Source organism: Hippopotamus amphibius, chromosome 5 (assembly GCF_030028045.1).
Source record: "Hippopotamus amphibius kiboko isolate mHipAmp2 chromosome 5, mHipAmp2.hap2, whole genome shotgun sequence".
In the NCBI taxonomy this organism is placed as follows: Eukaryota; Metazoa; Chordata; class Mammalia; order Artiodactyla; family Hippopotamidae; genus Hippopotamus; species Hippopotamus amphibius.
The window spans coordinates 68,825,289-68,850,725 of NC_080190.1; the positions used below are offsets into that span (position 1 = coordinate 68,825,289).

Consider the following 25,437-nt stretch of genomic DNA (forward strand, 5'->3'; position numbering starts at 1 on the left):
AATTCCAACTAGCAATTAGTGCTAGGCCCTAAAACTTTTTGAAGTTCATAACTACTTCTGTTTTGCTGTAGGCTTTTGAATGAGGCAGATTGAAAAATCCAATCAGACTTAGCTGGTATTTTCTATACAACATCTGGTCTGACAGCTAGATCTGTAGTGAAGCTTATAAATCAAAATGGAGCTGACTGGGAAGTGATGTAGAAATGTAGAAATGCCCCATGATTTTTGCAGATGATTTGAGATCATTTTTTATGTTAATGTAATAGAACTAAAAATGAGCTGCTATATTTTAAATTTTAAACATTTTCATTATGAAAATGGTTTTATTGTAATCACTTTGCTAAAAAGTAAAGTTAGCTGCAGAGATAAGGCTGAGAGCTTGAAAAAAATAAGGAATGTATTTAGGGAATCTTCTGGAGGTGACTAAAAACCTTTCCAAATAGCTATGAGTGTCAACTCATGAAGCCTACATACCTGGCTTGATAAGACTTAGGAAAGGAAATAATTATAAACTCAGCATAGATTAGCCTTGAGATGATGCCAACCCATGCTGGGAAACTTGGACATAGGGATATAGGTGGGGAGAGTTTTCCAACATTGGAGACTTGCCAAATGGCTTTGGTAGAAGATAGGGCCAAGAAAGGTAGCAGTTTGGGAGTATCAGCAAAGCATCTCACTCTTGAGTTTCAGGCTAGATAGAAAAGTGAAGCTAGGAAAAGAAAAATGGGCTAAGAAATTAGGAAATGCTCAAGATATCAGAGAGAATAAAGGTGAAGTAAGTTCAATTACATTGAGAGTAGAAGACATGGAAGGGAGGGCATTGGGACAAATAAGGTCGCAGAGTGTTAAACCTGGAAGTAGCTGCAGAAATTACCTCCTCTACCACTTCATTTTCTAGATGATTTAGACAGGTTAAGTCTCTTTCCAGTACTGCAAACAACAAGGGGTAGAGTTCTTAGAACTCAGGGACTTCACTCTCAATATTTCCATGCTTTTTTTCTCCTGATTCAGTTGCCCTGAAAGTGGAAAGAATGATAATCCTGACTCCTCTTAATAAAATAAATGAATTTAAGAAAGATTTCATTATCTCCATTTAGCATGAAGATTGAAACAGGAATAAAAATAGAAATGCTATCTTGGTTTCTAGCTAGAGATTTCCTATGTATCAATCCAGGCAGCTGTGGGATGCTCTGGAAGTTTTCTCTGAGAATGCCACCATTATCACTGAACATTTGGAAGAAGGAAATTCTATAGAGAGGAAGAAGTTTTGAAAAGAATAAAACATTGTCAGAAAGATGGATCTGCTGCAAAAATGGACATTGAGCCAACTTCTGCTGTAAGCCTTTGCCCTGAGTCTGTGGGTGTAATAGCAGCAGGCTGAACATGACAGTTATGATTTTTTAAGCATCTGCCCCGTGGACACCAGTGCTTAGCAGGACCTTTGCAGTAGTGCTGTGTGTAATTAAAAGAGAAGGGTCTGTTGAAAGGTTGTAGGGAAGCGATAATTCATTTTTACTGCATTTTCTTACCCTGAACCGAAGTATAACTACTAGGACAAGTTAAGTGATATCTGGCCTATAAAGGGCACTTTCGAGAACCTCTCACTTCTTCACTAATGTATCTTGAAAGTGCACTTTAAGCCTAAAATCTTTGCTCTCCCTATCTTAATTTCCTTCTTCTTTGTTTGAACACCATGTTTGGAGGATCTCAAAAAAGAAGAGTGTAAGAATCACAATTAGGGTAGTTTACCCCAGGGGTAGTAGGATAGAGAGGGTTTCTTTGTCACATTTGGCTCTTGTGCTGGAATTTTAACATGTGTTATTGGCTCTGGGGATTATGTTCTGGTTCTGGCTGAGTGAAAGCTTGCTTTGCTTTTGTTTTCTGAAAGTATTTAATAAAATGGCAGGATTCGCTTACTTGCTTATTGAATTCTTTTGCCTGGGATACATGCAAATTCTGAACCCAGCTGCACATTTGTGACAAAGAGATAGCTAATAATCTGAGCTATATGCTATCTTTTTAAAAAGCTTTTCAAAATTTTCTACAAGGGCAGAATTATCGTACACAAAGTTAAGCCTTTTAGAGACTAGGTTTAAATCTGCTTTCTATTAATAGCTTTCAGAAGCTTTTGTAAATAACCTTGAGGCACAGTTTTTCTTGCAAGAAAGCAGGTGAGAAAAAAAAAATCTATGGTTTGTTAACCAGTAAAAGCTAAGTCGCTAAATCTACCTGTTTCAAATAGATCAGTTGGGCCATTTAGAACATTTATTTTCTTCATTTCTCTTTTATTTGATCTTCTCAAATGATATAGAAGGTGGATTAAACTTTGGAGATAATTCAGCCCAGATTCTTAATTTTCTAGAAGATAGTACTGTAGGCCAACAAGGACAAAGGATCAGAATTGCATAGCTAGTGTGCTCAGGAGCTGCTGTTTGCCCCTCTAGACCGAAGCTGCCTCCCGCTTCACCCTGTTCCAAGCCCCAGATTCTAAATTTTATGAAATGATTCAGAGGATCCCTGCCTCTCGCTGCTTCTGGTTGTGCTTAGCCATATGTAGGGGTCACAAACACAAATCCAGACAGCAGCAGAAGATAAAGGGTGGGATTCTTATTTCTCTAACTCATTGTCTTAGTCTATGTGGGCTGCTATAACAAAAATACCATAAACTGGGTGGCTTATAAATAACAGAAATTTATTTCTCACAGTTTTGGAGGCTGGGAAGTCCAAGCCAGGAAGACTTCTGGTAAAGGCCCTCTTCCTAGTTCATAACCCATGCCTTACATGTCCTCACATGGTAAAAGGAGCTAGGGGTCTCTGTGGGGTCTCTTTTATTTATTTATTTATTTAATAAATTTATTTATTTATTTTTTTTATTGGCTGTGTTGGGTCTTCGTTGCTGCACATGGGCTTTCTCTAGTTGTAGTGAGCAGGGGCTACTCTTCATTGTGGTGCACGGGCTCCTCATTGTGGTGGCCTCTCTTGTTGCAGGGCATGGGCTCTAGGTGTGTGGGCTTCAGTAGTTGCGGCACATGGGCTCAATAGTTGTAGTGCATGGGCTTAGTTGCTCCACGACATGTGGTATCTTCCTGTGGCAGGGATCAAATCCGTGTCTCCTGCATTGGCAGGTGGATTCTTACCCACTGTGCCACCTAGGAAGTCCTGTGGGGTCTCTTTTAAAAAGCACTAACCCCAGGGAACCCTGGCTTTGAGTACCTCTTAAAGGCCCAAACCCCAATACCATCATTTTGGGGATTAGGATGGGTAAGCCTAATTTGGGGGTGTGCAAACATTCAGACCTTTGTACTCACTCCTTGTCTAACTTAGTAGTGACTGCAGTCCTGATGGCCATGTTCTATAGGCACATCTTTCAGCAGTTCTGGCAATTTTTTTTTTCCCTCGTCCTTCTGCCATAGGGTGGTAATGGCATCCTGCTCTTGCTGTTCCCAAGTGTTACATCATCCTTGTTGGTTTCCTATACTCTGCCAACAGCTTTGCAAAAGTTTGCTCCATTAACTCTGTTGAGTCATCTCTTTTGAGTGTGTCATCTATTTCCTGCCAGAATCTAGACCGACATACCTCTGATGAGCACTAAGTGCTGGGATCGGAACCCAGGTCTCCTTACCCTGTTCTAATACCCGTTCCACTTTGCCCAGGTGAAAAACCTTGCAGTCTCCTTCCTTCAGGGTCAAACCAACATTTGTAAAACTTCTGGATCTGCTTCTTCCGAAGTGATTTTACTTGTATCTCATTTCTGCTCTGGAAGTAATATATTCTTTTTTTTAATGAATGAGCAAATAGCAAATTTAACATACAGTGTTAATGAAAGGTTCCAGCTCACTTCTTTTTATCCATTTGGTGCAGCCAGATTGGGGTGGCAAGGGGATCTTTGATAAAATTGGGCATCTATTGACCATAAAAGGAAACATTAAACCAAAATCTCCACAAAAGCTGATGGATGAGATCTTCCTGTTTGTTCTCTGTTGCTCCTCAGGAGATGATGTGTCAGGAAATGTGTGATTGATACATATGATGAGTTTCATCTCCACAAAGCTGGGCTGCATTGTGCCTTTTTTCCACTTTTCCTTTTTTAATGATCCCCCACTTCCTCTCACTTTTAGTACCACTTCTTTTTCTGAGGCAAAGCCATTGGAGTCTCTGATGCCTCTCACTTACTACACCATCTTCTGAAAAACACTCAAACTCCCTTCATCCTATTATAGGACCCTCTACTTGGTCTCCTAAGGGTTAGGAATAAACAGGTCAGTGGTTACTGTAGAGACTCTTGCTGGATCAGTTTTCAGATTCCTCTTGGAATGTGATTTATCATGGTAAATTCAGTCAAAGGCAATTAAGCAGCCACTTTGGAAAAATACAGATGTATCTATTTTAAAAATAGATTTCTGTGCTGAAATTTGCTCTGAATGGGAGCAGAGAAAGAGGTAAAAATAAGAAGCATTACTTTCACCCTGAAATGATATCACTATGCCTTGACTGTTGACTTTTCGCAGAGAACATTTCACTGGAGGGAAACTGACAACTCTTACCAGCTGCCTGCAAAGGTGGCCCTCTTGCTAAGGAGTGGGAATAGCGTAATTGTTGTTTATTGCCTGGATGATTTGCAAGGCTCAGCCCAAACTCTGCAATCCAAGTGGTGCTAAATCTGGAGGTTTAGTTAGTTCTGGATATCAAATGGTTTTGTGGTGTCCATACTGCTAACAAGAGAGCAAGCAGTGCCTACTCATTCTTTAAGACTCAATCTAACTATTACCCCCGCTACAAAGACCCCACTCTGCTTCCAGAACACTCTCTGTCAGTGGTTCTCAACCTTGGCAGGCTTTGGAATTATCTGGTGGGCTTGGCTTATTAAGACGCAGAGTTCCATTGCTTCTTGGCCTTTTGGCTAAGATCAAGCGTAAGACACAGAGTTCCAGACTCAGCCCCAGAATTTCTCGATTCAGTATAAGTCTGAGGTGGGACCTAAGAAAGTGTATTGCTAAGAAGTTCCCAGGTGATGCTGATGGTGCTGGTCGTCTGTTCCATATAGATCTGTGTCATGGTACCAATCACATTATATTGTCACTCTTCATGAGTCTGACTACACTGCTGACCATTCAAACTACAGGATGTTTCTATTGCCTAGTCACCTTCCACACACCTACTGCTCCACCCCAAAAGACACACATTATTGAATGAATGAATGAGTGAATATGCTTTCTAGGAGCCTTTCTTGAAATTATAAGAAAACGCATTGCTAATCCTACTAAGTCCTGTCTACTCCTTATACCTGGTATTATCATTACTTTAGGACTTGACCATCCTACAGTTAGTTGTACAAGACAGCCACTGGCCTACACATTGCTCTTGTATAAATTAGAAAAAGGGGGACTCTTTGGGCAGATGCAGCCCGCCACATGCAGGAAGTAAAAAAGGTGAGCAAGTAAGAAATTGTCTCTTCCTCCAATTGTCAAGCACGTTTGTAAAGTATGTAAAATGTAAAACCAAATGCCAGGACTCTGGGCTTATACAGCGTTCTTTCTATTTTTGGCAGCTTCTGCAAAATTCTTTGGAATGCTCTCTAAGTTAGACCTGAAAACCCCTTTCCTGCAGGGTACTGCCCTATGACCAGAATTAACAAAATTTGCCTGAGAAAATAGAAAATGCCCTGTTGTGGTTTTGCTAGAGAGAGACCCTTCAATCATATCTCACTGGTGGAGCTGAGGCACCATTGGTTCCAAGAATTTGAAATTCTCCATTATCTGTGGGGGCAGAAATAATAGAACAGGTGATGCTCACATCAGTAGCTAAGAAAGTCTTGTAACCTGGGGTTTTCAAATTGCAGAAGTGGAAAAATATTAGAAACTAAACTCCAAGTTGTGACAGAGCCCAGCTAAGCTGCCTAAATCTTACTCTTATAGACTGTAATTCCCAGAGGTTAGTCGATTGTGTGTCCGTCCGTCCATCTGTCCATCCATCCGTCCGTCCATCCATCCATCCATCCATCCATCCATCCATCCATCCATCCATCCAGTCATTCATCTATCCATCTATCCATCCATCCATTAATCCATCAGTGTTTACTTGGTATTTACTCTATGTCACGTTTTATAAGAGGCAATGAGGAATCCTGGAATGAACATGGGCTTTGGAGCCAGACATGTTTCTAAAATCTGGCTCCCCTAACTTCTTAGGTGCATGACCTCGTGCAAGATGATTAACTTTGCTGAGATGGCATCTTCATCTGGAAAATAGGGATGATTTTATCACCTATATTATGGGGTGATTGTGAGGAAATATACTCTGCATCTGTATAGTACCTACTGGGCTTGACAATTGAATAATTAACAATTAATAGGTATTATCTAGAGGCATGATACAATGATGCCACAAAGTAATCATTTTTCCTTATTCCATATTGATGATTTATGTACATAACATTTATTTTCCTGTCTTCTATACCACAGGACAGAATAAAATCAATCTTTTTAGTGAAACAACATTCAGGGGAAGATTACAAAAGACCAAAGACATTTAGAAAGAGTTTCTTTTCAGAGGTTAGCAGAAGTGTGTGTATTTACTTTTTGTTTACCATGTATTATACAATGAGGAATTTGGAAAGACTTATTATACTATGTATGTTACTGTGCTCTAATTATTTCCAAAGCACATTCACATCTATTATTTTGATACTTTTCGTAACTAATATTAGAGCTTATCACTCCCATTTTATATATGAGAAAGTTAGACATAATTACATTGTAAGCTGATGGCAGTGTTTAGGCTAGAATTCATGGCTCCTGATTTCTAGTCCAGTAGCTTTTCTACTGTAAAACAAAAACCTTTAATAATTAGTCCCCTGTGGGAAGGCCTTCAGCAATTTAAAATTTTAAAAAACAGAACAAAAACAAAAAGTAGCAGTTGAATTTTCCATGTGAACCTGGGTTGTGGTAATTTCTCAAGAAATCAGTTAACATTTCTTAGGTCTGCTAGCACACGGTAAATTTATATGGAATATAGTAAAATCTTTGTGAAGGAACACTTCTGTTCCCATTAAACAGGTAAAAGGTCTTTGAGGAAACAGGTTCAAAGAAGTTAACTTACTAGGCCAAGATAACACAAGTGGTAAGTGCTGATGGTACACACATTAGGACAGCAATCCAAATTTGTCCTTCTGTTGACAATTTGATACAAGTTTAACTGAGGCCAAACTTATTTATTTATATTCACCAATTGACCATATATTTTGCACTAAGGGTTCAGCATTAACAGTGTAATCTATATGAGTGATACCTTGTAGGATTGTGCAGTGCACAACCTGCTCACCAGTACGTGGTAGCCTTGCCTTTCACTAAATGTCACATTTTTTTTGGCAGTTTCTATGTTATTTTTTCCCCTCTTCAGTCACTGAAGAGCTCTGCAAAAAGAGCCCATGATGCAGCAAGCTTGATTTTAATATTAGTTTAAATAGACATAAAGCAAATTTAGGATAAAATGCAAATACATTGTTTACAAAATGATTCACATTTGTCTATCTGTCAAAAAATATATGGTTATGCCCGATTCATAAAATCCAGTACTAAGATATACTAAGAAAAATCCATGTTTTTCAAGCTTAGTGATGGAAAAAATTATTTAATTAAATTAATTAATTAATCTATGTATTTATTTATTTATTTTGGTTGTGCCCTGCGGCTTGCGGGATCCTAGTTCCACAACCAAGGATTGAAACCCAGGTCGTTGGCAGTGAGAGCATGGAGTCCTCACCACTGGACCACCAGGGAATTCCCTAGAAGAAATTTATTTTAAATAAGAACTTATGTTTTGTCGGAGCTTGAATTATTGAATATCAGAGGATTCTATTCTATTGTTGACCATCATTTTAAGTTAGGAATTATAATGCATACATGCAGAGAGGAAATAACAGCTAATATTTTATGAGCACTTACTGTGTGCCAATTTTGTTGTAATCATTTTATATCTGTTAACCTCTATAACATTCTTAACAACTTTCTGAGGTGAGTTCTAGTATTATTTTGATTTTATAGCAGAGAAAATGGAGGCTCAGAGTAGTTGTTTATCCAAGGTCACATAGCTCTTCCGGTTGAGACTTGAACCCATGGATCTGTGTCTGGATCCTGTGCTCCTGATAACTATGTTAATTATTAATCAAAGTTTACAAACACCTTTGGTTAACTTAAAAAAAAAAAAAAAAACTTACATCGACTAATATTGTCTTAGGAGGACATGTTACCAGTCATAAAATATGCCGAAAATACGATTGGATGATACCTATTTGAAGAATCAAAGATGGAATTATTAAGTAGGAAACAGATGAAGCTCTCTGAGTAGTATTTTTAATTTATTGTTTTTATGAGGTAATTTATCTTTGAAACTTATATCTGTCATTAAAACAGTCTGTGATTCATAACTAACTATGGTGTTTCAGTAAGACTCTTAAGAAAAGAGTCATTCTGGAAGAACAGGATGTATGACTTACTGTTTGTTGGGAAAGTACAGAAAGAAATATAATGTAATCATCAGCACTTGATCAAAATATGGAAAATCTTAAAATAAACCTTCTTGACTCATGTGTTCGTTTTCATCTCTCTCATTTCAGAAGATTGGCAGTGAGCCTTTAGTAGGGAAGATTTTGTTTTTAATAATGTGGATTGTTGACAGGAGCACATTCAAAAACAATTAGTAATTTCCCTCTTCAAAACAATTACTTCCCTGTGATGTTGGAAATGATGCCCTGGATTGATTTGTTTGTTGCTCACAGAAAAGTTAGAAATATCTTGAGAGAACTAGATTATTAGTGCCTCAGGGAAATATATTGAGTCAAGTCTGTATTTAAGATAACTGAGGGCAGTTGTGAATAGGAACTTTCTTTAACTTTTGCTGATTGGTTTCTCTCTACACTTGGAGTTTCTCTCTCTCTTTCCCTCTCTCCCATGCATTTAAAATCATTTTAAATTTTTTAATTGAAGTACAGTTGATGTACAATATTATATAAGTTACAGGTGTACAATACGGTGATAAACAATTTTTAAAGGTTATACTCCATTTATAGTTATTATAAAATATTGGCTGTATTCCCCATGTTGTACAATATATCCTTGTGGCTTATTTTATACATTAATAGTTTGTATTTCTTAAATCTCTGTCCCTATAATGCCCCTTCCCTCTTCTCTCTCCCCACTAGAAACTACTACTTTGTTCTCTGTATCTGTGAGTCTGCTTCTTTTTTGTTATATTCGTTAATTTGTTGTATTTTTTTAGATTTCACATATAAGTGATATACAGTATTTGTCTTTCTTGGACTTATTTTGCTTAGCATAATGCCCTCCAAGTCCATCCATGTTGCTGCAGGTGGCAAATTTTCATTCTTTTTTATGGCTGAGTAGTATTCCATTGTATATTTACACCGCATCTTCTTTATCCATTTACCTGTTGATGGACACTTAAGTTGCTTCCATATCTTGGCAATTGAAAGTAATGCTGCTGTGAACATTGGGGTTCATGTATCTTTTCAAATTAGTGTTTTTGTTTCTTCCAGATGTATACCCAGGAGTGGAATTGCTGGGTCATATGATATTTTTAGTTTTTTTTAGAAACCTCCATACAGTTTTCCACAGTGTCTGCACTAGTTTACATTCCCCTGAACAGTTTAAAGGGGAATCCTTGTATATTGTTGTGAAGTTGTTTCTTAATGGGCTCTATTTTCTCCAGTGGATGGTGTGAAAATTAAGTGGGAATCATAGTAATGATTCCAGGTTTTTGAAAACTACATTGAGTTCTTCTGTAGAGGCATTTCAAAGGTTACTCTGCATTCTGAATGTCTCTCTTGCTCTTTTGCTGGCTCTTGACTCTAAGTTAGCTAACTGGAAAAAAAACTTGTTTTTGTATTAGGCTTCCCAGGAAATTGTTGAAATTATACCATCAGTTATAATCTGGGACAATTTTAAAAATATTTAACAGCTAGGAGGACATAAGCATTGACTAAGCGGAAGAGTCCCTGGCCGTAAACAATGGGTACACCCATAGTGATTGTCACTCCCATTATAAATGAAAATGGATTTGTAGGAAGATCCTGAATTCCTCTGATGTGGCTATATCAACTTTGAATTAATTGACTTATCCATTCATTATGGTCTGTTACTTCATAAGCCGTCTATCACAAGCATGCGCGCGCGCGTGCGCACACACACACACACACACACACACACACACACAGTTACTTTTTTCCCATTGCTTATAAAATCTAAATTAGACCACTTCAATTAATCAAGCTAATCTTGTAAAATTTTTCTGCTAATCTCCACACTTTGACCTGCTTTCCTACATTTTCTCCCATCCATTCTTTTATTATTCATCCCTTTTTCAAAACACCTACTTCAGGAAACCCTCCATGCTTTTCCTATGTTTACACTATATAATCCTATATAATCTTAACATACTGGTAAATTCACCTTGTAGTGTGTCATTACAATTATTAAAACATCATTCTGTTTTTACATCATTTCATATGAGTGCATCTTATCTTCTCCATTTGATTTTACACTTATGTTTTGGTATCTTCCTGCAGTACCTATCATAAGTCTTTTTATAAGAAGCCATTTAATAAATGTTTATTAATTGATTGCTAGTGAGTAAATAACTATTGACTGAAATTACTTGTATCACAGAGCAGGATAACACTTTTCTATGATTGTAAAATGGCTGTATTATATATCAGATGTTCAATTTTGGTATCACCAGCATCTAGTCTGCCTTAATAGACACTGAATGAATGCATGTTTGGTTTGATGCATTCATAAATCTCTTATGATCTATGTATAAACTGACCATTTTAAAACAGAGAACAGTAATTAAACAGTTCATATCTCAGCCAAAGGAAACTCAGAGATTTCATGAAGGTATCGTTTCAGAGAGCTGAGCTCAACCACAACCAAGACAAATACCTGTTTTAGTTTATTCCCTTGCCATGAGCTTCTCACACAGTTTTCTGTTTTAGCTACAGGAGCAACTAAATGCCTTAGCCAGGAGAAGAATGTTCAATGCACAGAACTCCCCATATTGGAAAAAAATTCCTTTTGTATTGGTGCTATGTCACACCTGTCTTTCATTAAGTAAGCCTTGAAAAAACAAAATAAGCAAAATAATCTAAAATTAAACAAAACAAAACAAAGCAGATTACAGGCAGCAGGGTAGAGTAGAAGAAAGGAAGAAATCACGGATTTGGTTTCAAGGCCTTTGGTTGACAAATCTTTACTCAGTCATCCTGGACCAGTATTAACCTCTCTGGACCTTGCTGTCATCAAATGGAAAACAAAAAGGTATCCCCTAAATCATCTTCAAGGCCCCTTGTAGCCTACAAAAGATTTATTTTGTGGATTCTACAGATGTGTTGCTTATGTCTTTTCTCTCTGAAGACTTGATTGTACCTCCTCATAAGCTGTTGAAATGTGGTATCTCTTAGCTTGAGTATAAAAGTGGCATCTGTCCCTTTTCAAACCTTCAGAACTCTTGTGTGCATCTGGGAAGCTTTGTCCCCTACATAGTTTCAATTACAATGAGTATTCTTTTCATTTTGAATCTTAACAAGGACTTTTGCCACTGTGTGACAGCTGCTGTGCACCCCTCCAATGGTGGCTAGAGTGATTTCTACACCTGCCTTGTGCTTAAAAATATTGGGGGGAGGAAACAGTCTCAACCTTCTGGAAAATATTGACTTGTTTCGCGTATTACACTTAGCTGCTGTAAGTCACAGATTTGGGATGAGAAGCAAGTCAGCCAATTCATTAAGGGCACCTTTTACTTCCGCCATGTATGTTCTGTTTATCTAAATGGTCCTGGAATGGGTCCAGGTTCACTGTCATTGTAGGCTGGGCTTGGAGATGGGATCTCTGAAAAATGTAAAGGCCTTAGACCAGGTGAGATGAGCCTATCTCTTAATCCGTCCCCCACCACTCCTCTTGATCCCTTCCAAGTTTAGTGTTAAATGTTTCCCATGATAAGATAAATATTCTAAATAAAGTTTCAAATAATCCAATTTTCTTTTTAGGAAAAAAAAAAACGTATTTAAGGATTAGTAAAGAGGAATAAAAGGCAATAAAATCAAGTAGTTAAGAACTTGGATTCAAGAATCAGAAAGACTTGAGTTCAAATTCCATTTCCTGTCCTTAGAAATAATAGTTTCTAATAACACTAGAGGAACTAGTAGGAACAAAACAGAAACTGATCTTGAGTGCATGACTTTAAGTTTCGATGTTTCACTTTCCCTATCTTGGAATATGAGTAAACAGTACTTATCTCACAGTGTTGTTGTAAGAATTAAATATGTAAGGGAAGCATTTAGCATAGTGCCTCATAGTAAGCCTTTCAAGAGATAGCTTTTGTACATTTTTTGGAAAGGAAATGTTATGGAAAATGCTGACAATACTATGTAGCAGAGCAAAATAACTTGTATATAAATTAGCATCCCATCTATTCAGAGAGAAGTTCACATTCAGAGAATTTATTGTTGTGACTATAAGTGCCCAATTAGACAAATCAGGATTCACATTCTAGCTCTTTGTGATTACACTTCAATTTCTTTACCTGTAAGATGGGTTAATAGCCAACTTACTGCATCATGCAAAACCTCTGAAAGCTCCTTCCATGCCCATCATTCAGAGCCCTTCCAGCTCAATATATGTTCTGTATGTGGCAATTAAGGCTGCTTATTATAAAAATCAAGAATGATCTTCATAATTTATAGGATAACATGTCTATATTTCTAATGCTTCTTTTGCCATGTAAGGTCATTCACATAACTGTAAATGGTAAATAAACATTTGTTGAAAATATATGAAGTGTAATGTTTTATGGTATGAACTGTATCCCAAACCTCTTATGACTATTTTTCCAAGGGTAAGGGCATAAGAATCTCTTGTTTAACATACTAGAGCTTCAGCACAACTCCCACAAGTGACATTCATTTATTCACACATTAAATGTCTTTAATGTTCATTAAAGACATTTATTAAGCATATGTTTTATCTTAAATCCTCCCTTAAGCATGTTTGGAATACAAAAAAAGAAAAAAAGAACAAAAAACACATATAAGATGTTTTCTCTATGTAAAATTTCCCTGTAAGGGAGAAAATATATGGACATAACTAAATATAACACAAGTTAGAAAATAATAATGACTATAGAAGTAAATAATAGTAATAATAATAATGTACAACTGAAGTTGAGGGAGAAGGAAAACTACTTCCAGCTGTAATAATCAGAAAATATTGATAGTTCATGAAAGAGTTGATTTTAGTCATAAAATACAAGATGAATTTGGCAAAAAAGGAATGTTCCAGTTAGAAGAAAAATGTAAACAAATTAGTGGTAGGCTCTGAAGGAGATGTTCAAAGAATGGTAAGCTGTGGTTTTGTTGGAGTGCAGCAGTACAAGAGAAACTGAAAGAGCAGATTGAGCTCAGATTGAGACCCGTCCTGGGGAGGAGTTACAAGTTTCTGAGCTATGATGTGACAATTTCACTACGCAATGTCTGGTTTGGGGGCCCCTGATTCTGAACCACTCAGAAATCTAGTAAAATGCTTTTCCATTTCATAGTTTCAGTATCCATTCCTCTCTGCACGCCTAGTTAGAATCACAGAGTATTTGAGAGAGATATCCTTTTACATGCATATTGGGCACACAAGCCTTGTCAAGTTGGAGGCTTCCAGGGTCCAGCAAGCCTACTGGTATTTGCCAAACAGAAACAAATAGATGTTCATTTTTGTACATTATGAGCATTTGAAATAAACAGTGGTACTCCAATTATGTTTAATTCTGTAGTAACTGCTGAAAAAAAAATTTAACCTGATAGGTCTTAATTTTTATATTGGATTTAGTAATTTTTAAAGGGAATGTTTACCATGGTATATTCAGTAATGATAGTTTCTAAACAAATTTATTTTGGATTTGACAAAATATATTTGAAGAAATAAAAATTACATAAATAAGACTATTCTGTTACATTACTGAATGGCACCATTAGAATTATCATCAACATATATTGTAATTTTTGCTAATGTCACAAATCTCTAATAATAAATTTGTATTTTTTGCAAGGCAATATGCTTTTTCCAGAGTGTCATAATTAAATAGCTTTACCAAAAAAGAAAAAAAGCCACAATTTTAATTTATCTGAACTGGAATTTTTTCTTTGATCTAAAAATTAATATAAGAATAAAGAGATCCACATTTGACCTATTCTCCTCCCCATTTCACAGAGAACATCTCACTGGGATATGTATTGGGCCATTTTGTGGTATGATTTATAGATTAACACTTAGTTTCTGGGAATTGTTTTACTTAATTTAAATAGTGGGATCCTAGCAATGAAGGGAGTAAATAACAGAATTTTTATTTAATATTTTCAGTATTGTCAGTTTGGGTGATTGCTTATGTGGATTACCAGTCAAGGGTAGACCACCCCCTGTCATTATGGTATTCTTCCTGTAGATGTAAATATTAGAAAGAAAATGAACTGTGCTTTCTCTTATGGTTAAGCTCCATAAATCAATGACTCTCAAATAAATAATGCATTAATCAAATCTTCCCAAGTAGAACTCTAAGCGCCTTGAAAATAAGAATGTACTAGTAGTTGCAAAGTATCACACATAGTAACATTTCTACTTTCTTGAAAACTCAACTCCATGTTTTCTCACAAATACATTTATCTTTTATTCTGTTCTTGATCTAGATTTTTTATAGATATCCTATCATTCTTGTCCACTTCACATAACGGAAAATACCTTTAGTCAATGCATTCAGCAAAGCTTTATAAAAACCTATGTTGTGTAAAAACCTATGTTGAGAATCTTCTACTTCTTGATCTAGCTGCAGAGAACACAAGAGTGCCCGGTATCCATTGAGCTGTACATTGATAATACATGCACTTTCTCTGTGTATATTCTATGTCAGCCATAATTTTTGTTTAAGCTATAGAAATGTCTCCAACAGGGTAGATTATTGCTAAACTAGTTGTGCCTCTGCCATCCTTTCTCAAATTCCCGGTATCAGGAGAGAAATTAGTCACTATTTCCAAATAGCAAGGTAGTTATTGGGTTTTCAACTACTTCCTTTGTTCACTTTCTTTCAGATTTATCTAACAGTTTGTTTTCCCCTCCCCTGCTATACAGAGGTACAAAACTGCATTTAAATAGCATGTTTAACAGTTGATGCCATTATCATCAAATAACACCTTATATCATTACACAAAGTGCCTTGTCATGGGCATTTTTCAATTCTGTGCTTAGTGTTAACTGGAAGCCAATGCCAGTACTGAACAGTAAAGGGGTAGGGGATCAGTGTCTAGATAGGCTTTTCAGGAGTTGTCTGGAAAAAAAAAAATCAGCCTAGGAAAGAACATGAAGGTATGTCATGGAAAGATCCAATATATTAGAATGGTATAGTCAGTTTTTAATTTCAGACAGAGTAATTTCTTTCTCATATGTGTTAGAGTGTAAAAAAAAAGTCTAATAGGATTTTACACTTCAAAGTCATTAACTAACTGATTAATTAATGAATATATAACAGCTGTATGAGGTTTGTGTTAAATATCTACCACTTCACAGATCTTATGTCATTTAGAAACTCTTACAGCTCTTTTCATCTCTGCTCTTTTCAAAGTCTTTAAAAAGAACTAATTATTATCATGTCTCCAGTGAAGGGCATGTATCAAATTTCTTGAAAAGAGAAAACCCAGTGCTTTATGAAGACAGTGACTTTACAAAACCAGTCAAATAATTAAATGTCTTTCCTGATATGACTCTAAATCAGATATCCTTCGCCATCTGTTATGTTTCATTTGCCTTGAGTAAAAAGAAAATCCACTTGTATGCTTGCATATAGTAGGTGCTCAATAAATAACCATTGAAATCTTTTATTATAACTCTTTGGATAAATTGTTTGAATAATTCAGCCATTATTTCACAGACTTAATTGGAATTTTTGAAAACATAAATATTAATGTTGTGTCCCTTTCTTCCAAATGCCTAAATTATTTCCCACTAGAAATGAATTAGGTGCTAGGTTATATAGACCATTTTATTTGCTACAATAGTAATAGCGTATTCCTTCGGTACTCAGTGTTGGGGGGATGTGATATGTCCATGTTTGGGATAGAAAAATGGAAAAAAGATAGACATACAGACAGAGTAACTTTTGAAGAGATATTTGAAAGGTAATGGAATCAGTTCTTCAAGTAATGTTTATGAAAAGAAAATGATGCTGAATTATTAGAAAAAGACAATACTAAGATCAAAGTTTTTTGTTGTGGTGCTAAGCAAAATTGTTATAGAACAAAGCTTAATACAACAATTCCATTAATGGGTATTAATAGAGGGTTTTCAAATTTTTGGTAAGCCCTGTTTGGGTTTGATTTAATGATTTATTAATTAAGCTCCAGGAATATTTAATCATTTTCTATAGATTGCAGACTTCTTAATTTATATGGTTAATATGGGAACTTTCACTTTGCCGTTCATATCAACTTATTGCATTGTGAAAACATCCTATGAGAGAGATGAGAATAACTTTTATTGAGTACTTGCTGTGCCCACAAACATGTTATCTCAATTTATTTTCAAAATCGCCCTGAGATGTGAAGCACTGTTCCTAGTTTACAGATGAGGAAACTGACACGATGCCATACAGCTCTCTAAATCCTTCAGACGCTGTAGTATCTCTCCCACACCAGGAAATAAACATAGTCTTCCTTGAATGGTTTCAATCTGAATACCCGTAGGCCACATCTATCTTAAACTGGTTCTGCAGGTATTCATCTGTGTACTGTACTGATTTAATAAAAACCTGGATATAAGAATCTCTTTTTTTTCTTTCTTTCCTTTTTTTTTTTTTTTTTTTCATTTCTTGGCTCCCTCTTTTAGCCATACCCAGCTCACGTGGCTTAAATTCTGGCTGGCACGGGCAGTGCGGTCAAAGCTGCAGCTGTTAGCATCCCCTCCTCCCATGCTCATCATGAGTTCTGCAAATGAGCCCTGCAGCCTGATATTGCATTCTGCAGTTTATTTGACAAATAGCTTTTGTGGCCTTTGATTTTTCATATCACTGATAAATTCTGGCAACAGATGGGCTATTTGTCAGATTCAAATTCCATACATTTGAAAGTAAAGAGTTGAAGATTTCTGCATCGAAAGCGGACTCTACCCTTAAGATTTATTTGTAAATTTTACTTAAGACTACTTTGAGAGGAACCTAGGCTAGTCTCTTGGTGCTGCCTAACTGCAAATTATTTCTGTCCTTGTGCCATAAATCTTGATAATACATCTTTTAAAATGTGCCTGAGAAATGTATTTCGTGTTTATAGTGCTGGATTTTAGTAAGTCAGATTGTACTTGGGCAGTATGTTTGCCTCTTCACGTTCTGTGTGACACTGGAGGAAAATGGAGACTTCGGTCATTCAGCTGCAGGCTCTAAGAAAGCCTGTTGTAACTGTGCATTTTAATTAACCGAATCAGCTGAGGAAATGTTGTCTCTCTACTGTGGTGTAGCTGTCTGCCTTGTAAAGTACCTCCCTGGATAAACAGAGGACTTCTCTTTCTTAAACTGCCTTTCCACCATGGTCTTTAAGAGTGTTGGGCTTTTTCTTTTTTCTTAAATTACAGGTGGAGAAGGTTTAATTAACTCTAAAATGATCCTCCAGGAAACTCAGTTGCATTTTTTACAACACTTCGAGCTACAATATTGTTAACTGCAGGATGAGTGCTATGATTGGAGCACGTATAAACATTTGTAAACATAAATGTTTTGTTATATTACCAGAGATAGCATCTGCACTTGGGTACAGTTGAAATACAAATTGAAGATCAGATATTTTTTTGTTTGTTTGTTTGTTTTTAACTAATCAGTAGGCTACTGTGAGCTGAGCCAACAAAATGGGAATAATTTAACCATTGATTATTTCTGCACAACACACTGCAGGATGTTAAAACTGAGTTGAGTTTGAGGATATAGTTGTGGTTCAAAGAGTTATATGCAAATTTGACTTCTGAAAATATAATTTGTGAGCCTGGTATTGAAAACTGCTGAATACATCCTGCTGGAAACTTCTTGCCTATATGATTGGTTATAGGTTAGTTAAGCACTGAATTCCTTTCATTCAGCTGTTAATTATGCAGAATTTCTTGAATCTTTAGTACATTAGTGCCAATTTCAGAACAGTGGTTTTTCGTCTTCTCAAACTATATGCCATAGAGCCCAGGGCCTTCTACCTGAGCTAGATCAAGCAAATTCCAATACTAAGGATTAAAAATAAAACCAGAACTTGACTACTTCTTATATTTCTTCCTTTTAAATAAGAACTGAAACAAAAAATTTCTTTTTGAAATTAAAGTAACCACTGGGTATTTCTTAAGCAAGAAAGATATAGATTAGAGGTAAAAAAAAAAAAAAAAATGATGCAATGTTTGTAGTAAAACCCTGGAATGGAAAGCTAAGAGAGGGACTAAGGTATGCAATCCTTGGAAGATCATTAAAAACACAATTAAACTAGCTTAGAGTTTCAAATGAAGGTAAGAAAATGGACTGCAAGGTTCTCAAAAACCCTCATAGCTACAAGTTTTATGACTAAAGGTTTCATTTCAATTCTCTTATTATATGTGTTCCAAAAATGAATCTGTTCCATTGATGGCAAAGATTACCATGGTGCAGAGCCTGAATGATAACTCACGTGAAAAGGAATACTTGGATATTCTACATATCTGCCCTGCCTTTACAAATCACAATTAACATGCGACTTAAAAATGTATTGGGGGGGATGTAATTTCTATTTCCGAAATTAAACTACAATTTACAAAATTATAGTTCTTCATTTATAGAACTAAACAAAGATGTTGAATACAAATAGATTTTTGACTCCCTTTTAAATTAAATTATTAGACTGTGTCAACTTAATTATGGCTTTTCTAAGAGAAAAAATAGTATTTTTTCCTATTAACCCAGTCAGAAGGTGCATAGTCAAGTACAGTGTAGACTGACTTATCAATAAAAGTTGGATAGAGGGAAAAATTGAAAGATATTTTTATTGGTGATGAGAGAAAGAAAAGAAATTCAGTGAAAAGGAGTAGAAGGATGAACAGAAGGGAGGAAAGGAGAGACCCAGCAAAGGGCAGGGTCTCTATAATCCTCTATAATCAATTGTGTCTTCTGCATAATCAATGTTCAGGAGGTAAAAGATAATGAGCATTTCTAATTGTCAACTTTTGAATATTTGGTGTTTGAAGCCTTCAGTAGACTAGTTACTTTGAAAATGTGTATAATCAGAGAGCCAAAGACCTATGACTTGGTCTCTGTGATAGTGTATGGTAGCCACTTTGGGAAGAGAAGAGAGGCCTTGGAATGTGTCTAAAATAGAAGCCTTGCGACACTAGGCATGGGATGAGGAGATATGAAGCTAAAGAGAAAAGGACCTTTCCAAAGAGGCAGTGGACAAGGAGCAGTCACAAATACACGGCTTTTACAACAAAAGTTGACTTCCCAACCTTCACTAAAATCAAGATGTATTCATTCTTTGAATTAAATAGTCTTTCTTTGTCTCACAATTTTTTTTTAGCTTTTAGTCACTTTAACATACAAGCTAAACTGTTCACACCCTTGGTAACTATCAAAGAAAAATGATTATTCACAACATAGAAGCAATTTAAATCTGAACATGATTCTTAAAAACCATATTTTGTGAGAATAATTTTTGAAACCAGTTTACTGATAAATGAGAAGACTTTGTATGTGAGAAAGTATATATAAAATAAAAACAAAAAATGTACATGTAGGCTATTTAAATAAATATGAGGTTGACAATAACCTTATAATAATTAACAGAAAATCAGTTCGACAGACATCTACTATGAATAAAAGTCTATAACCAATCACCATTGGACGAAAGAAAAGAAGAAATGGTCTCTTTCCTCAAAAAGGGTATGAAAACACATGAGTAACTCTAACATAAGGCAGCCTGTGATATAGTCTCCAGTAGACATACAAAATATGGAAAACAGGGAAGGGCAAGCAAGATTAAGCAGATTTCTAGAATGAGTGGCATTTGAGTTGGGTCTCTTATAAGGAGACTCAGAGATTGACAGGAGGACATGGAAGGAAGAGGAAAGTCATTTCTCACAAAGGAAATAGCTTGAGCAAAAGCACAGAGGTAGGAAAGTACATGCTACTTCAAGAACTGGCCAGTGTTAAAGAATGGGAAACTGTGGAAATAAAGGTAGAGATGTTGTTAGACTTTGATGGCAGGTTTAGGACTTTGGTCACATGTACCACATTATTCTTTAGTATTAATCATGTGCCCAGATGCCCCTGAGCTTATGGCAGTTAATATTCTATTTTTTGAAAGTCTGCCAGGAATCTGTGTGTTATTCCATATAAACATAGATAGTGGAATATAGCTATTAAAGCATACTGTTGCACTGAAATTTCTAGCAATTAGAGCTAATGAAGGGAAGGAGAAGGTTACAATTATGTGCCAAGCTTTATACTAAGTGATTTTATCTAAGTCATCTTATTTAATCATCATAGGATCTTTATGAGTATTAAATTAAATAATTAAATTAAATAAGTGCAATGTGCCAAAACAAAGTACATAAAAATATTCAAGAAATGCTGATTGTTTGCCTGTGTGACAACCCTGTGTTGATTATATTATTTTAAACGTTTTTATTTTTAAGATGAAGAAGCTAACACTTAAGATTCTGCAGTTATTAAGTCCCAGAACCAGAATTCAAACTGGTTCATCCTGGACCCATAGCCCAAGTTCTGTTTTGTATACAATATTGTCTCTCCATGGAGAAAAACTAAGGAGAAAACCTGTGTATAACGGTAATTCACTGAACAGATTTCCCAAACTATAGTTTACTGAATGAAACATGGGTTATTTGCCCTGCCTTGGTTCCTTTGGGAAGGCCCAACTTTATGTTTGAGAAAAATATAGAGGTATCTATGTAGGATGATTTCAGAGGTGCTTGCAAATCACTGTTGCCCTCAGAAGCATAACCCCTGCTCTTAGTATATGACTTTCTTACCTTTAGCAAAAGGCTTTTATCCCCATTTAAGTGTACGTGTCCCTGGACTGGATAATGATACTCGTGAACATCTGGGGATACATATTGGGTAAGGAGTCAGGAACCAAGAGAGCCCTAGGTGGAACTGGTTGGAGGAATTTCAGTATGGATAATCCTAAGTGGAGAAAGGGCATGGGAATGGGGGGCAGGAAAGAAAAAAGGCAGGCATCCCAGGCTTGACTAGATTGCACTCTAGAGACAAACCCACCACTTCAATCATAAAACTGATGAATTGCCCTGTGACTTTCTGACAGGATCAAAAGCTGAGTGGGGATTCTAGAAAAGCAGGCAACATGATACACCAAATGAACTGGGAAAAGATCTGCAGGCAGAAAACAAAACAAAACAACTAAGAAAACAAAAGAAACCTCTGTGTTAGAAGTGGACAAATATAAGAAATGTGAAGCTTAAATTCAAGAATATGATGGTAAACATAGAGGCTAAAACAGATGTCAGGAAAGTGAAATACAGGATGTTCATTATTTAGTATTATTTCTAAGATTAAGAAATAAATAACGAGCTTTGGACTCAATTTTTTTGTCTATCTTGACCTTTTCTTTTTAATTTATAGCTAGGTTAATGCTTTTGCATTTCGGTGTAAGCTAATAAAGCCCCTCCACATCTCTGTGGGTTAGACCATAAAACCAACCAAAGTGAAGCCCAAAGAAATATACATAGATTTTTTTTACATTTTACTGCTTAGTCCTCCCTGTACAAGTCCATAGGACTAGGTGCATGCTCCCTTTTAACAGAATAAAATAGGCTGGAGTGGGTGCCACAGGCTGGGAAGATTACTATCCTGGCAGATTCGAATTTAACTAGTAGAGGAATATCCTAATGGTAAATTACTGGAAATCGTTTCCTGATGAGAGCTGGAGATGTATAATTGGCTTGAGAAGCCTTGTGTGGGTAGGGTATGAATTATTTTAGGGCAGTCTTATACAGAAAGGAAAAGGTTTAGGATTAATGGATGAAACTTATCAGAGAACAGAGTCAATATAAGGCCTTTGTTCTTATATTAAAAAAAAAAACTGTACATACATTCCTAGCACGTAATAAGTCGTTACACAAAAATATACATAACACATAAACAAATATGTAATAAAATGTAAACAATCATATAGGAAGGATATGGACTCTTTTTTTCATAAGCATCTAAAACATGCCTAGCTTGGTGGAAAACACAAAATACTTATGTTTATGATATGGCCTGTGCCATATTTAAACAGATCTCTATTCCATTTTAATTGTAATTCAGTGATGTTACTTAACCTTTCTTAGGGTAAATGGCAGTACTCCACCAAATATTTATACCTTTTAACTTTAAAATTTCATACAAATTGTGCAGAATCCCTTTCATAAATTGATGAAAGACAAGCCAACACTGATCCTAAGGGGCCGAGTTAGTTTTTAAACTGAGAGAGTTTTCACTGTTGTACGTTATCACAGGTTTATCAGAGACTTTAAAGTCACTCTATTACTTCAAGATCAATATGGTACGTCCTACAAGTTTCCTTTAAACATTTTTGTGAGATGCTGGTTGGCTGCATCGAAAATCATGTTCCTCCTTTCAGAGAATATAACAGATCAACATTAATGACAGGAAGCACTTTTTAGCTACATGTGTGGACTACCCAGTTGAAGCCATGAACACCACTCGATAGTGTAAACTCACTAGACTATAGCCTCACTGTCTGAAGACATTTTCTTTTCATCCCCACTTCATCAGTAAGTTTGAGTCCCAAGAGTGCTGAATAAGGATTTATTCTTAATTGAAGTTCTTTGCTTTTCACTGGTTAAATGTATTTTACACCCTGGCCCTGGATGGACGTCATTAGTGCAATGAAGCTTTAATAGAAATTGCCTTTGCTAAATGTAGTCTTTGCCTTATCATTTTATTTGTGAGGCCCCCCAAATTTGCATTTCGTCCCTGCAAGACAAAATTCTGATTGTTGCTATGTGTTTTTGATTGATGACGTAGTTGAGTATTCCCATTCATAGAGTCCTATGTTTTGTTTCTAGGAGTTGGTTAACTAAAAAGGAAAATAGTAAGCTATAATACTTTGCCAGATTGGGAATTCAACTATATTTCTTCTTTCTTCCACTGCAAATCAGAAGATACTGCAGAGGCGGTTCGTAAGCTGTAGGGGAAAAGGGGAAGTATCATCCAGACTTACATTTTGTTTTATGGTCTGATTTTTTAATTGAAGATAGGATGCTCCTTTGAGTAAGATGACCAATTGTGTTGATTTATATGAGGGAAGACTTTTGTGTGTGATACAGGAAGTAGAGAACAACAATTTAAGAGTGGGAGAAAGGAATAAATGAAACTTTTTCCTGGGGCAGGGGGAATGGGAGTCCCTGAAAATAAGATATAAAGAATTGTCAATAAAATTATCAATTTTCATTATAGCATTTGCTGGATAGGTTAAGAGAGAAACTTTTTTCTTTTCTCTTTTTTTCAATAAAGTGGATTATAATTGCATATGGAGCTTCTGTTATTATAAAGTACAGTTGTAAAATAGATTCCCTCCACTTGGTCTTACATTGTGACCCAGATACTTTTGTTTTCTCCGTATTCCTGAAATTCTCCTCACATGTTCAGGAGACCTAACTCAAGAACATATACCAATAATTCTATGAAGGTAAAACAGAATAAAATTTAAAAATGCTTTTTTTCCATTGAAAAACCTCCATCCTCTCTGTGTTCTCCAGAGATTTCATAGAAACTCATCTGTACTTAAATTATAAGAATTTTGGAAATATGTCTGCTACATAATACTTGGTAAGAAAAGCTATATCCAGTAGAGAGAGATTTTTGATTACACTGGTCATTTTTTTGATGAAAGGCCCACAAAGTGTACTCTTAAGTGTTTAATTTTACATAAATGAATAGGTTATTACTAATAAAAAATACTTTGTATTTTTATGCTTCTTTTAAAAAATTCAGTGGTTTTCAATAGCAATAACTGAAAGTCAATAGTACTTTCTATACTAGGAGGAAATTTTGGATAGTCTTTCACTGGGGTTAAAAAAAAAACAGCAGAGTAGATGTCATGTAATTGATACCTGGAATATGTGCTAATCCCACTATAACATGTTAAAAGCAATTACTTTTTGCTCAATAATGATGTCATCTTGCCATAAATGTTGTATTTATAAGATATGAAGTCAACAAGGGCTCAAAATAGTGATACTGAAGAGCGGCAGGGCAAGTAACCTATGTTAATTGAAAACCTTTGCTGTAATGATCTTTTTTTGGGACACAATTAGAATTTTGATTTAGTTTGATAGGCTTTTGATTCACTGTTCCCTGGTTGGTGTCTATTTATGTTTATTGTACATTGTGGTCATTATCAATAACTCCTAGACTTAGATAACATGGGATGGAAGAAACTGTTTTTATGGAAAATAAAGGTCAAAGACAAGTTATAGATTCACTGCCAAGTCTCAGAATTCATATTAATGTAAAATGTATTTGGGCTTCTGTTACATAGAGGTTAGCAATGTTTTTTTAACCCAGGCCAAACATAGAATAGCAGTAAACATAGCTGATTATCTCACTAAGTGCTCTTGGAAAAAATAGATAGTTGCCATTTTAGAGTTTACAAAGTATTGCTCACATTTTATCCTCCCAATAAACATGTGAAGTCAATAACATTTGCCCATTTTAAAGATGGGTAACTTCAAGTTCAGAAAAGCCAAGGGATTTCCCTGAGATTATTTGATTTACAAGCGTCAAAGAAATTTGAATCTAAGGCCCATACGCTATTATACATGGCTGTGATATTTTCCTTAAATCAAAAGAATCATAAATTCTTTTTATGTAGATTTTCTCTATAGTATTTCTACTGTATTCTACCCAACTATGCAGAAATCACCAATGATTTTTGAGAGTAGGCAAAAGTGGGTACAGTTCTATAGGCTATTATGGTTAGATTCTAGACCTGTGTATTATCTTATTAGTTTTCAAGAGTCACTTAATACAACCTATTTAGCTTTCATCAGCTCTATTTCTCTTACAACATTTGTAATTAAAATGCACTGATATTATTTTTCATGTTCATAGTTTCTTCCAGCTGCCTCTGATTTTTAATGTAGGTAGCTAAGAGAATACAAGTACAGCAAAACTCCATGGGTGTGCTATGGATCCAGATTCTAATGAGAATCCAGGGAAAAGGGCATAAAAGAAGCAACACAGTTTCTGAATTTTTCATTTCTCATGGCTCAGTTCTCATTTTTCATGTCTGAAACTCATTTTGTCTTAGGCTTCATGGCCTAATGCTTGTTTCTGTTGCTAGTCTAATCCACA

General features: G+C 35.8%; 2 protein-coding genes across 2 annotated transcripts in view; one reads left to right on the top strand and one right to left on the bottom strand.

Moving 5' to 3' along the window:
- CTNNA3 (catenin alpha 3) overlaps nucleotides 1–25,437 on the top strand; it is a 1,725,716-nt gene that overhangs the window by 764,961 nt on the left and 935,318 nt on the right. The window lies entirely within an intron of this gene.
- LRRTM3 (leucine rich repeat transmembrane neuronal 3) overlaps nucleotides 1–25,437 on the bottom strand; it is a 171,162-nt gene that overhangs the window by 137,824 nt on the left and 7,901 nt on the right. The window lies entirely within an intron of this gene.